The sequence below is a fragment of the Dermochelys coriacea genome, chromosome 7 (assembly GCF_009764565.3).
Source record: "Dermochelys coriacea isolate rDerCor1 chromosome 7, rDerCor1.pri.v4, whole genome shotgun sequence".
Taxonomy (NCBI): domain Eukaryota; kingdom Metazoa; phylum Chordata; order Testudines; family Dermochelyidae; genus Dermochelys; species Dermochelys coriacea.
Genome location: NC_050074.1, coordinates 66,866,947 through 66,880,309, shown reverse-complemented (window position 1 = coordinate 66,880,309; position 13,363 = coordinate 66,866,947). Strand labels below are relative to the sequence as shown.

Here is a 13,363-nt window from a genome sequence, read left to right as displayed (position 1 = left end):
TTGGTGCTACCACAACAACAGTAACAGACTGCTCCCACCCTACATCCTCTCCCTCACCCCAATCACACCTCCCTCCTTTACCTTCTACAATGTGAAAAAAGTAAGTGCCTCTCCTGAGTTTCCTGATGCCTTTGCTAATCCAATACTCAATCACCACATCTGGATGCCTCCAGCAAGGAGTGGTGAAAAGCCTTTACATATTCAGCTTGGAGAATCCTCCTTAAAACCACAGATGACTTCTCTTGTGGTTGCTAAAGTCCACCTGTAATAAGCAGCTAATTTCTGTGGTTGAAGCCCACATTGCTGCTCCACAGAAGTCCAACACAGACCCATCTTACTAATGCCCATGGGATCCAACAGCCAGCCATACTTTCAATGGAATAACTGTTCACTCAAATACATGGAAGTCTCTCCTTGCCATTACAGGACTAGCTGCACTGACTCTTTAATCTACTGAGAATTAATAATCAAAGATCTTTGAAGCCTCGATGTCTCTCTGTGTGGTGTGTGTGTTTTCTTTTTTTCTTTCTTTGTCCTCTCTAAGCAATACAAAGTCTTCAATTTCCTGATCGGAAGAATGTCAGACCAGACATACAAGGATGGTCTACAATGGACAGAGGAAGTGTTAGTGAAACAATATGTACACTGGCACGTGTGTACACAAACACACACAACCCCACCACCACCACCACCAAAACAAAGACAAAGAGAAAAAACATCCTATGCGCTCATTGGGCAAGAAATCCAGGAACAGAAAGCAATTACAAGAGTTTTGCTCAGAAACTTAAATGAAGACAAAAAGGAATCACTAAATAGAGCTCCCTACTCCCCAAAAGCGCTCAGCTTTCCTGCCCAATATAATGCAATGTCCAAGACCATACTCCTTTAACAAATAACGCTGGCTCTGATGGTGCCCTGGCAGCTGTGCTCTTCACTCAAATCTGGTATAAACAAAGGTTTACCTTTTGTGAAAGGAGATTATTCTAAATGAAACCCTGAACAGGATAGCTCCTCTGGGTGATTGATTCCCACCTTGAAAGATGACACTTCAGCATGATAATTTCCAAACACACAACCAAATTCCAAAGTCACAGGACAAAGAATCACTATCTTGCTTGGTCTTCCATACACCACTCTTCAAAACATATATAAAAGCAAGAGAGTCAATTGCAAAGATGGGAGCCTATGGAAGACTTCACCAGAATCCTCCACAAGGTCACTAGAATATCCTTCTTGAAAGCAATGGAACTCTTAGTTAAGTAAGATTGTAGTTCAACTCCCTGCTGATTTCATTTGGCTGACTCAATAGCGTACCCCTTCGGCCAAGTGTATTGGTCACAGAAGTTTATCTCATCACTTCTGAGCCAATAATTCTTGTCTCCCCTGTGATACATGCTATCCAAAGCTGGCAGAGTATTCATACTAAACATCTTCACTAACTTTCCTCACTCATGCTAACGATGGACATAGGTCTCTAGCCATTCTAAGCAATGAAGCATATTCAGTCTCCTTCAGTGCTCTCAGAGAGTTTTCAGGCCCTAAAATATTATGTTATTCCATTTGGGGGAGATTTTTCAAATGTACCTATGAAAGTTAGGCACCTAACTCACTGAAGGAGAAGGAGAATTAAGTACACAATTCCCATTTGTGCTTTTGAAAAATCTCCCCTTTCCTTAATTGGAAAGAACATCACCACCTCCTACTCCATTCTGTGTATTTTCTTTTTAATAGGAAAAAATAATTTTCAGAAGTCACAGCAATTGGGATTTCATATTTACAATCACAATAGAGCAAATTAATTCACTGTGTTATTTTCCTCAAGTAGGCATAAGCCATAGGCATGATGGAGCAGCCTTATCACAACAGCAAAACATGCCTAGCTAAATGACTGCTCCAGCAGCTGCAGCCCATCTATTTGTTTTATTTGGCCTTTTGAACATCTGCATAACTTGCATGCTTCAAATACTGGGTTACTGTTTTCCTTCTCTACAGAAAAAAAAAAAGTGGGGGGGGAGCACAACCTTGGTGTTTACCTGGCTTTCAGATTCACAATATGTGGGTGAAACCCAACACTCAAACTAACACCATAATATGCTTTAGAAGCTTTGTTTCCTTATATAGAACCAATGTATGGTGTTTCATCCTGGCTCAAGTTACATCCATCAATTACAAGGTTACTAGAAAGAATGATATCTACATAACTAGATTCTTTCCAATTTAAAGACTACCAGTCATTATTATTCAGCCCCTTAGCTTACTTGATAACATATTTGTAATAGATAAAAACCTTACGACAGATATATTATTTAGAACTATTGAACCCATATTATCACTTAAAGATCAGAACAAATTAAGTCACCTAAATTAGTTTCTTCCTTCCCTCCAGCCAGTCCTCCATGTTCGCTGTACTACCTTTTCCATTCTGTCTGGTGCACTAAGATTTTAATGCCAGATACATTAAAAAAATAACTGGGTGGAAAGGAAGAAGAAGGAGACCAAAAGTGAAAATTCATGTATCCTGCACTGGCAAAAGAGGATGACATCAGCTGCACAATGGTCTAGAGTTTTGTCACGGAACCAGTCCTTGAGTTATGGTACCCACACCTCTTGTCACGTCCTGAAATCTAGCACCCTAGGCACTGCCTAAAGCTGCCCCTGCATAGAAATCAGTGTTGAGTTAGCGAGCACTGCCTAGTTGCCTTAAAACTGGGTCACCATGAAAGATACTACTACATGCTGAAGTAAAATAGAATTTAATGAGAGATGAGTTGTAGTGGCCAGTCTAAGGGTCAGATTCTCAGCTGACAAACTAAACTGAAGTTAATGAAGCCATACCAATTTACACCAGCTGGTTATCTTGCCCTGTAACCAAGTGATGAACAGCTTTTAGAGTCCCTGAGATGGACTAGCAAATGCACCATAAGCAAAAAGCCTTAGGCCTGGCAATGTTGGCAGTGGAGGAAGGATCAGAGGCATACCGTAGAAATAAATATGCTAAACTAAAATCATTTGTCTTTTTTTATTTTTTTAAAAAAAGGTTTGGTCTTGTTTAAACCAATTATACATTTAAAACGCTCATACAAAATACATTTCCCAGTATAATCTCCTCAAATTGATCTGTTTAGGAATAGTGACTATTGCAGTGGTTGCAACTTTTTCTATACCATGACCTGCCTGCCCCCTTCCCATTTGGACATAAACGCAGAGTGGTCTTGAGCCACCGGATCTTTGAAAGGGGCTGTGGCATCCAGGTTCAGAACCCACAGGCTACTGAACTGGGATTAAGAAATGTAACTGAGATCAGATAGACTATAAAACTGAAATGAATTATATTAAAATATTGTATCAAAAGTTATTTAGCTCACGTGCATACACACCCATTTTAAACTGAAGCATTTGTTTTGGATTTATTTCCGAACAAAGCAAGGAAAAGTTAACCCAAATTCTTCCTAAATTAAAAACAATGTATTACTACTCATTTCCCAAGTATCACTTCAATCAACCAATCAGGTGGGAACGTATCAAAATAAATTATTATTCCTGTCTCTTTTCATCTGGCAAAAAGGTAATGATTTCATAATTGTATTTTTTTTTCTTACAGCCCAAGGGGACTATCATGGAATTTAAGTGAAACCATCTCTGGATATTACTGAAAACTATCAACAATTGTACATTCTATTTTGGTTTCATTCACTCACAAATGAACATTTTTCTATAATGGCTGTTGAGACAATCCCTACTGCCTTACAGAAAAAACATTGGTATTAAGTGTATTTTAATCAGGCACTTAAAGCATACTACAGACACCCACCACTATATCACAAGTACAAATCAGTTGGATAGATTCACTCTTGGTGAAATTTACATGAATGTCAAAAACATATGAAAATAAGTATCAGTCTCAAGATGTCACTGCGCTTGCATCAAAAATCAGTAAAGTAAAACCTACAAATAACCCTAAAATAAGTCTTCCGGGCAAATGGTCCACCACTCTGCCTGGAGTTTCCTGTATTTCTAAAATAAGAAATCAACAGCAATTCTCACTTTTTTTTTTTTTTTTTTTTTTTTTTTTTTTGGAGGTTGGGGGTCAGAGCAGGGCAGAATAAGAGATGGGGAAAAAGAAAAAGCAGAGGGAAATTTAACTTTATAGGCAATCAATTCATACCATCTGCAAAGCAAGTGAAATTCAAAATTTCTAAATGGGCTACTTCCTTCAAAAAGAAAATGGTAATTTTTTTCCCCATTAGCAAAATCTGGACCTCAGTGCTGTCTGTTAAACATATTAAGACATTAGCATTTTGACTTATGGTATACTCAACAAACCTCCACTCAGAAACACTTAGGGAATTAAATAGGCACTTTAAATAAATTTTAATTATTTTAATTATAATTTTAATTAAATAGACACATCAATACATGTCAAGTTGTGCTTTTCTGCTTCTATAGACTTTCCTCTCTTTTTGCAGTGCACCATAACTGCGGACTTTATCTTTCTGACTTCTTGTTATAAAAATATATATATGGCTAATTGTAACTATTTATATTCCGCTGTGTCCCCTGTTCTATCTATCTACTCTAACATCATAAATGGAAATACTTTGGAAGGTTCCATCTAATAGCAATATATTTCATTTAATAATTTTTAGCTAAGATCAGGTGTAATATCAGATAGGGACTTCAGTTGATGAACTATATCCTGTACATATACAGAGATGGATTTGATTATCTAACAGGTCTGTTTAATCTCCAGCCATATTATAAGTTTGATTAAACTGTGTTCCTGGTTGCAGACTTTCACTAAATGAAATTTATAAAGGATTTTCAGTGTTCCAGTCCAAATGAGAGGGGTGGGTGGGTGTGTGTGTGAGAGAGAGAGAGAGAGAGAGAAAGAGAGAATTTCAAATAAAATATAGGATAATACTGACAACCCCTCATTAAACAGACTCACTCTGCATTCTACAAGAGAACTATGTTCTTATCTGCAATCACATTAAAAATTGCATGTCATAGAATTAAAATCAGTGTGTAGTCCATAAATAGAAAAACAAAAACAAAACAGCACATGTGTCATGAGCACTATTTTACCATTCTGCTATCAACCCACACTAGAAATTACCATCAAATCCATTCGATGGCAGAATTAGGCCCATAGTTTGTAAACATCCGTCCCTTTAGTGAGTGAAGGCCTGACATGATGATGGTTGGTACTGGTGGTTACACTTTTACCAGATTTATCATTTGGCACAAGTTGTGGAGCTGCTGCTTTTTGGCTCTAAAGCCTGGTCTACACTGGGGGGGGGGGGGGGGGAATCTATCTAAGATACGCAACTTCAGCTACAAGAATAGCATAGCTGAAGTCGACGTATCTTAGATCAACTTAGAATCACTTACTTCGGGTCCTCGCGGCGCGGTATCAATGGCCGCCATCAACTCTGCTCCGCCTCTCGCCCCGGTGGAGTTCCGGAGTCGACAGCAGAGCAATTAGGGATCGATTTATCGCATCTACAGTAGACGCAATAAATCGATCCCCGATAGATTGATCACTACCTGCCGATCCGGTGGGTAGTGGAGACGGCTAAGGAACTTTGTTTCCAAGTTCAGGGACATATTGCATGCAAATTAATGAAGACTGAAAACCCTGGTGCAGTGGTGTGATCACATTTCTCTTGGGAGTGGGGTAAGGTGGAGATGCATCTAACCAGGTATTTGTACAATGCCCTACCACCATAGTTATCGGAGCACTCGGTCTCATTCAGATACCTTTAGTCCTGCATTCTATGCTTTCTATGATTTTCTTCATTATCAGCCAAATTTTGCTACAACAGATAGAGCTAAGTGTGTTAGATACTGACTAGAAGGATTAAATAGCCACAGAATAGATGAACTAATAGAAGGGGGATGTGTTCTATTTTAAATGCAATCCAAACAAAATAATCTCAGCTATTGTAAATTTCAGCCAGTTAGACCACCACTAAAATATAAGGGCTGCAGGAAAGGGAATAATTATCAACAAAGTCATGTCAATTCCTGGCAAGAAACTTTTTATCCCATTTAACTAGAAGGACTTACAACATTTCTGATCTACATTGTCACATTTGACACTAGCCAGCTTGAAGGACAATATTATTATACTTTGTATCAATGAATATTATTTAATCTAATGATGAAATAAATTTCAAAATATAAATAATTTTGGGCTCTCTAACAGGATTCCATTTATAAACCTAAGTAGTGTAAAATACAAGAGTTAATTGCCTATGCAAATATTTCAGGGTAGTGTTTACGTAATCAACAGTACATTACGTATCAGAGTTGTGCTCGCTGATAGGTGAAAGAACAAGTTTGAAAGGCAACTGCATTGCCAATTAGCTTTCAACAAATATGTACACAAGCTGTGCTTGCAGGCTTATACTTAGCTTCCTCATTCTCTGTAGGATACCAGCTTTTAGAATAGCTGATTCTTCTATACTGAAAACCTTAGTCAGCATAGGAGAACTTGAACAAAAGTGTGTGGAAAATTTTGGTCAACCAGAGGTCTAAAATGTCAGATTTTAAATTTTAAGTCTGAAGCACGGTTTCTGGTCATGAATATTGAAGCCAAGGTCTGAACGGGACAAAAACCCAAACCAGAGAAACTTGTACCTTCAGGTTATCATAATATCAGGGTCAGTCCAAAGAGGAAGAATGAAAATTGCCTATCCATCCCAATGCCTTTCTATCCCTAGAGAAGAATACACAGATACCCTACTTCCTGTACGGCCTCCTACAGTCCTCAGATCTTCTGCGTCTTCCAGGTACCACCATTCAAAGCACTATATCCCACCAGTGGCCAACTGGCTGGGCCAGATGTTTTTCTTAAAAAACACACCACAAGACTTCCATGGATGGCAAGAGACATTTCATTGCCAAGGTGATGCTCCATATTCCTTCTACCCTTTTCCCACATTCCTAACTCCCCCCACTCATTGGGGGCCCCTCAGGGATAGCTCATGGAGGTTGGTTGGGTGGAGAAAGGGTAAAAGGAGAACACCCTTCAGTTTGTACAACTCCCTATCAGAGCAGTGGAACAGGATCTAAACACCATCAATAAGCCTAATGAAAGAAGTCCACGTATAGAAAAATGTAGCAATTTCTCTCCCAGGTCAGCTACCTTGGATGCTGTGGGTGTTGGCAGAGATGCAAGATATAAACAGCCCAAGATATAAACTGTCCTGCAACAGAACAGTTTCCTTTGAAGGGGGACCCATGCTAACAGAGATTTATATTTGGATCCAAAACTGCCCCCAAACTCCGCCCAATAGAACTATTAGACTCCATGGAACGACTACCTGACTACTTGTTTCTAAACATGTCCAATTGTAATCACAGACTAATCAGGAAGGAGGCTGTCTTCCATAAGGATGTCATTTCTCTGCATTTTGGAAAATGTGCCTTTTTCCACATGGCATTACAAATGCCATCACTGGGAAAAAATGCAGAACAACCGGTTCTACCCAAATATTTCAACTGCACTATATTTTATAGTGAATACGGTTCTCCAACACCCAAATTTGCTTATTAAGGGATTGAAGGTTTTCCATTCATGATTCAAAAAATGCACTTCTGTTTGGCCATGTTTACAGATTGTAAATCCAGTATATTAAATTGGGGAAACAGGGAAACCCAGCCATATACCTAAGCAAGTCCACACACAAACAGATCTTTAAACTCTTAAGGGCTGAATCAAGTTTTAAAAGCTCTGTGTTATGCTAGCAAATCTTTAACAGCCAGGAATGGTGACAGTGAGTAAACAAAGGATTTTTCTAGTAATTCATTAGCTGGGTTATGTGACTAACCTAACAGATTAACAACAGTCTATTTTACCCACCCCCTCCTTCCACACAGAGCCTCCCTGGGGGTGGGGGGGAGGAAGGGAGAAGGGAAGGCTCTTCAAGCCAAATCATTCACACACTGCTATTTCCACTGGGGATGTAAGATGAAGGTGACAGCTTAGGTCCCACACACGCTATACTTGTCACAGGAAAATTTATTTAAAATGCAACTAATTGCTTTGATGCTCTGTTCCAGATAAGAAAGAGGCTTAGCAGTACATTCATAGTTGCTCCTGATTTAAACACACACACACACACACACACAGCTTGCTTTTTCCATTGAAAACTTAGAAATACACAAAATTCTACTAACCAATAGAAAGAAAAATTACACACATCAGCAGTATATGCCGCTCCCTCTCCACAAGGCACCAGCGATATTAAGAATGTTTTCTCCTGCAAAATATTCTTTACTGTGCTCTCAATCCTCTTTGCAAAAAGGGGACTTTCTACTGAGGCATGTGCAATATGCCATAAAAGACTCTGAAATGGGCCATCAGCTCTAGATCTAATGGTAGCAATTTGCTACTACTGTGCAAGGGTTCAGGGTTTGATTTGCAGAGTAGGGACCTTGCTCCCATGACTGGGAAGTTCATAGAAACAAACAGATTGAACCAAGGGAGAGAATTGATAGGATTAAATAATAGGATCTCTGCCTCTCTTGCAGTGACCCCCACTGGTTTATCAGGAATGACATAAACTCAGAGACAAGAGACTATAACCAAAACAGAAATTGTGGGAAGAAATATTTTATATTATCTCTATATAAAAATTAAACTGTAGACAGAACAGGTTTCCCTGGGATCACCATTCTCCCAAACTTCTTTGCACTTTTTGTTTTGCCCTTTTATAGCAGTAATTTGAAAAAAGAGAGATAAATAATCTCTGCTTTTATTTTTAACATCAATCTGAAAGTCAAGATTGAGTCCTACACACCAGATTTGCCTGCCACTGGGGTCGTTGGGTTTTTCTTTTATTTTTTGGTGTGCACTTACACTCACTCATGGATGGCTAGAATGTATACCATTTTGTTAAAATTGGTCTCTGTATTGTACCAGTTTGAGAGTCACTTCAAAGTCAATTCCTAAAATTGAACAAAACCATTGAGACAAGTACTGCACAGGTGTTTTAAGCTAAGTAAAAAGGATGTGCTGTCTTTACTAAATTATATTGAAACCACGCAGCTCATCAATATTATAAATTAATACTGGCCTTTGCTCTTCTGTTCACAGTATTTCTCCAGATATATTTAATGGCTATTATCACACTTTCATCTGAATTTCAATTTATCAGCTTTCAAATTTTCTACTATCACCCCTTTCTCATAGTGTCCATAATCCATGGAAAAGAGATTGCTGATGGTGTTATCACAGGCAAACAGAATGAAGTTAATGGTAACAGGCACTCCTTGCTAGGTAATTATTATAGGAGAAAGAATGCAAATGAGACCTAATCTGTCTCTCACAATGGCAGAGGCCTTGGATTTGCATTAAACCTTTTGCAGCACTCTGCTAGATAGGAGACTTTACAGATAACAATGCATCTGGAACACAGACTGCTTCCTTGGCTCATTGTTGTTTATTAAATTGTGCCCAAGCAGGTACAGTAGTCCCTGAATGCCCTTCCCCGCCTCCTGCATTGCACTGCAATATTCCCCCCTACACACAGACCTTTCATGCAGGAAGTTAACTGTGCATGCCATTTCTGACTGATTCATGTTCACAGGGCATAAGAAGAAAACATTGTCTAGTAATTCTAGAGGGAACTGGAAGTAAGGAAATCGGGGTTCCATTCCCAGTTATGCCGTTTACTTGCCATGAGACCCTGGACAAGTCATTTAAGCTTTCTGTGCCTCAGTTTGGTCATCTTTAAAAAAGGCAGAAGGAACATTCACAGGTGCCTAGGGCCCTCCTGGGCCTGAGAATGACATCCACCAAAAAGCTCCCAAGACTTCCTGGAAGGGCTCACAACCAGCTCAATGGAATGCAGACTATGGGTCCTGTAGGAAGGGGGTACTGCCTGTCTTCTCTGGCTGTTAATTGGTTTCAGGAAAACAATATCTTGCCCCTTGTTTCACAAGAATGATCCTCCGGTCTGAAGGAGGATTTCCCCCACATCCCCAGTAACCAACTTTGGTTACTGTGTACAGCTGTCCCAGTGTCTTCTGCTGGAGTTTTTCTCGGAAGGAATGGGAGTAGTTAGACATGCTGAACTCCTCACCAAGGAGCCTACTAAACAAGAGAGACAATTCTCTTGCGAACAGTCAGGGGCAACTACACAGTGTGGGTGTCCCAGTCCCATTATTGTCCACCTCAAGAGAACAAATCTGTTGTTAGTCCCTGCCCTCCCCAACCCCAACATCATGAGATTTTAAAAAAAATTATAGGGTGTGTTTTTTTAATCTGTTCTTTTGATATTTGAACGCCATCTGCCCCTTCCCAGCAGCAATGTATGACTGACAGCTAGTGTTGCCAATCCAGCGTTATCAGGTAAAATGATTTTGGTCCCTGCTGCAGGAGCACCCCTTCACAACATCTGCCCATCTCGACCAGCAACTAATGCTGCCTCCCAACCAATCCTGTCCTCCCAGTCCCTGCATCAGATCTGCTTCTCAACTTCAACTTGGCTGCTCCTGGGGTTCTTCCCCCTTGTCCCAGGCCTGAGGTGGGATCTGGAGTCGTGTTCCGTGCCACTCCCGGGTTGGATGCTGCAGGGGAAAATGGAGAAGAGCAGAGGAACTCTCCTGACCTCACTGTTCACAGGAGGGATAGAGGTAGCAGAATCCCTGAGCTACTGGGCTCTTAGCTCCCTCTCCCCTCTTTTGAGAATGCTTTTGGGTTGCTGAGGGGAAGGGAAAGAGACAGAGCTCTTCCTATAGCAGCTCCGATTGATAGGAGGCAGGCAAGGGGGGCAAGGCAGCCAATCAGAAGGGGTTCCCTTTTCCCCCACATGCAGGGCTCACAGCATCCGATGAAGTGAGCTGTAGCTCACGAAAGCTTATGCTCTAATAAATTTGTTAGCCTCTAAGGTGCCACAAGTACTCCTTTTCTTTTTGCGAATACAGACTAACTCGGCTGCTACTCTGAGTCCAGTAGAAGGCTCTCTCCTGGTACGTGGCCCCTCTTTTCCTGTGCGTCATGTGACAAGTAGTATTATTACCTCCACCTACTGGAGACAGCAAAAAGTTTGGTGAGCTAGCAAATCCCTGCTATACAGGGGGGATGACTTTCTCAAGATGAGACAGAACACTGAATCTACGTGCTGGCAGAGAGGAACTTGACCTAAACCGATATAGGACAATGAAGAATGAAATAACCATGGCTTCATAAAAAAAGGCAACCAATATATATTTTGAGGACAAGTAGAGGCAGAAGGGATGGCAATCAAATTATAAACACTGATATTTTGTACTGGGTGTTGCTTCAAAAGCCACCATAAGCAACAATTCAATATTAAGTCACCACCTAATGTCGATATTTCACCTAAAGGGCCCAAAAAACCAGTATGTTTATTCTTTAGTTTGTATCTGTAAAACTAGCAATACAGAAATTATTATACTTTTTAAAATTTAGATTTATAAACAGGCAGGGGACATGCATTGCAAACCTCAGATTAAAATATTGTTTGAAATATTAGTTGCTCACTCCCAAGTCACTGGTATACAGTATTGCCTTTAAGACAGACACATGGAAAATACATTACCAGCAAGAATTCAAATGTAGCATACCCTATTTCACAGTATTTATATTAACAAAATAAGAAACTTAAATTTTTGCTAATACTAGAAATTTAATTTAATATGCAGTCCTCAAATAAAGGACATATCAGATATTAAACTGATAAGAACAGATTTAAAATTTTTATTAAAGTTAATGTTTAAAATCAAATTTACACAGGAGGGAAGGTACTGTACATCTGAGGTCAGGCTTGGGTTATGGGGGATTGCAATTATCAGTTACAAGGTTCATGAGGTACATACATATCACATAACCAGCATAGATTGGGGTGTGGGAGTTTTTAAAGCGTCAGTGGATAAATGGGCTCAGGTACGCCACCCATGGAATGTATTAAGAGTCCAAGTCAGTATTGGTGTAGAGAATAAATACATGGGTGGGGTGCGTCTCTCGGTTCATCAGGGAAGGAAGTGGGTTATTTCCCTGGTCGGCGTTCTCGGTTACTCGACCTGATACTGGCGGTGTCCTGTGATGTGTTCCGTGCAGATGTCTCTGGACCACCTGATGGTGTCGGACATTAGCTGTCTCATGAGCTGGGCATAGTATTGACAGACTCCGCATGCTCTCAATACCAGCTCATTGTGGGGGTCCCATGCACCCAGCGCTCCCACGACCAGGGCATGGATCTTGACCTCGTAGCCCTGGGCTTTCAGGGCGTCGGCCAGCAGGGTATACATTAACGCCTTCTGTGTGAGGGCGTCATGGAAGGCCAGTGACCTGTTCTCAAATGGCACCGTGACGTCTACCATGAGGTTCTTCTTCTTTTCTGTGTCAGTCATGACAATGTTGGGTCACAGTCGGTTGTCTGTCCCGGGCATGGCGGAGTCGATGGTGATCTTCCCCAGGGATGGCGGGATGGCTTTCACCAGCCAGTTCTGGATTGCATTGTGGCAGTGCCACCAGGATCCGAAGTGCTGTTTGCATCCACACAGGATACGGGGCAGGGTCTTGTTGGCGTAGCCGCACTTCCTACAACACTTGTCCCGGTTGCCGTGGCAGATGTCTCCTTTGAGGGGAACAGCTGAGTTGGGCCCAGTGGACGAACCTCCAGTCGGTGAACCTGGTGAAGCTGCCCCCGGGGAGGAAGTGGTTGCTGGCATCCCATTTGCTGGACACCTCAAACACCTTGCCCTGGTCCCTTCCACTTGAGGTTCTCGGCATAGTGGCAGCGGATGGCATCTTTCAGGGTCCTTTCCAGAATCGTTCTGGTGGTTGGGGTGATGATGGTGTGGTCCAGGATCTTTATGCACGGCACCAGTATTCCCAGCTCCTGGCGCTCCTCGCACCACTTCCAGCCGCAGCCGATCCTCTTTTCTAGGCATCTTGAGGTGTTGCGGGTGTGGGACCAGAGAGGGGTCAGGTCTCCCCCCTCTCTCCCAAATTCAGTTTCCAGGGAGCCGCTGAGGTAAGTGGCGACATCCTCCTCGGAGGTGGCTTTGGTGATGCATTTTCTGACCACATCCTGTAAGGCTTCCTCCGCGATGCTCCTCACCATCGGGTCCAGGCACGTCAGTAGGTGGAAGGCATGGGTGATCACTGCCACATCGTACAGGTCGCTCATCCAAGGTACACTGGCACTGCCCTGCCTGTGGGAAATGTAGATGATGTCGGTGCTGGCCCTCTGGGGAAGGTAGAGCCATTTCCTCACCAGCTGCCTGTTGGTGCTGTCAGCCTTGTTCAGGGGGACCTTGGCCATGGCTGATCCCCTGAGGATGAAGGAGATGTGGGGGATCAGAAAGGTATTGAAGGCGTTGATCT

The 13,363-nt window shown here is 41.6% G+C and overlaps 1 protein-coding gene across 31 annotated transcripts in view; it reads right to left on the bottom strand.

Annotated features, from left to right (window-relative positions):
• Nucleotides 1–13,363, bottom strand: part of ZMIZ1 (zinc finger MIZ-type containing 1) — a 504,711-nt gene that overhangs the window by 402,959 nt on the left and 88,389 nt on the right. The window lies entirely within an intron of this gene.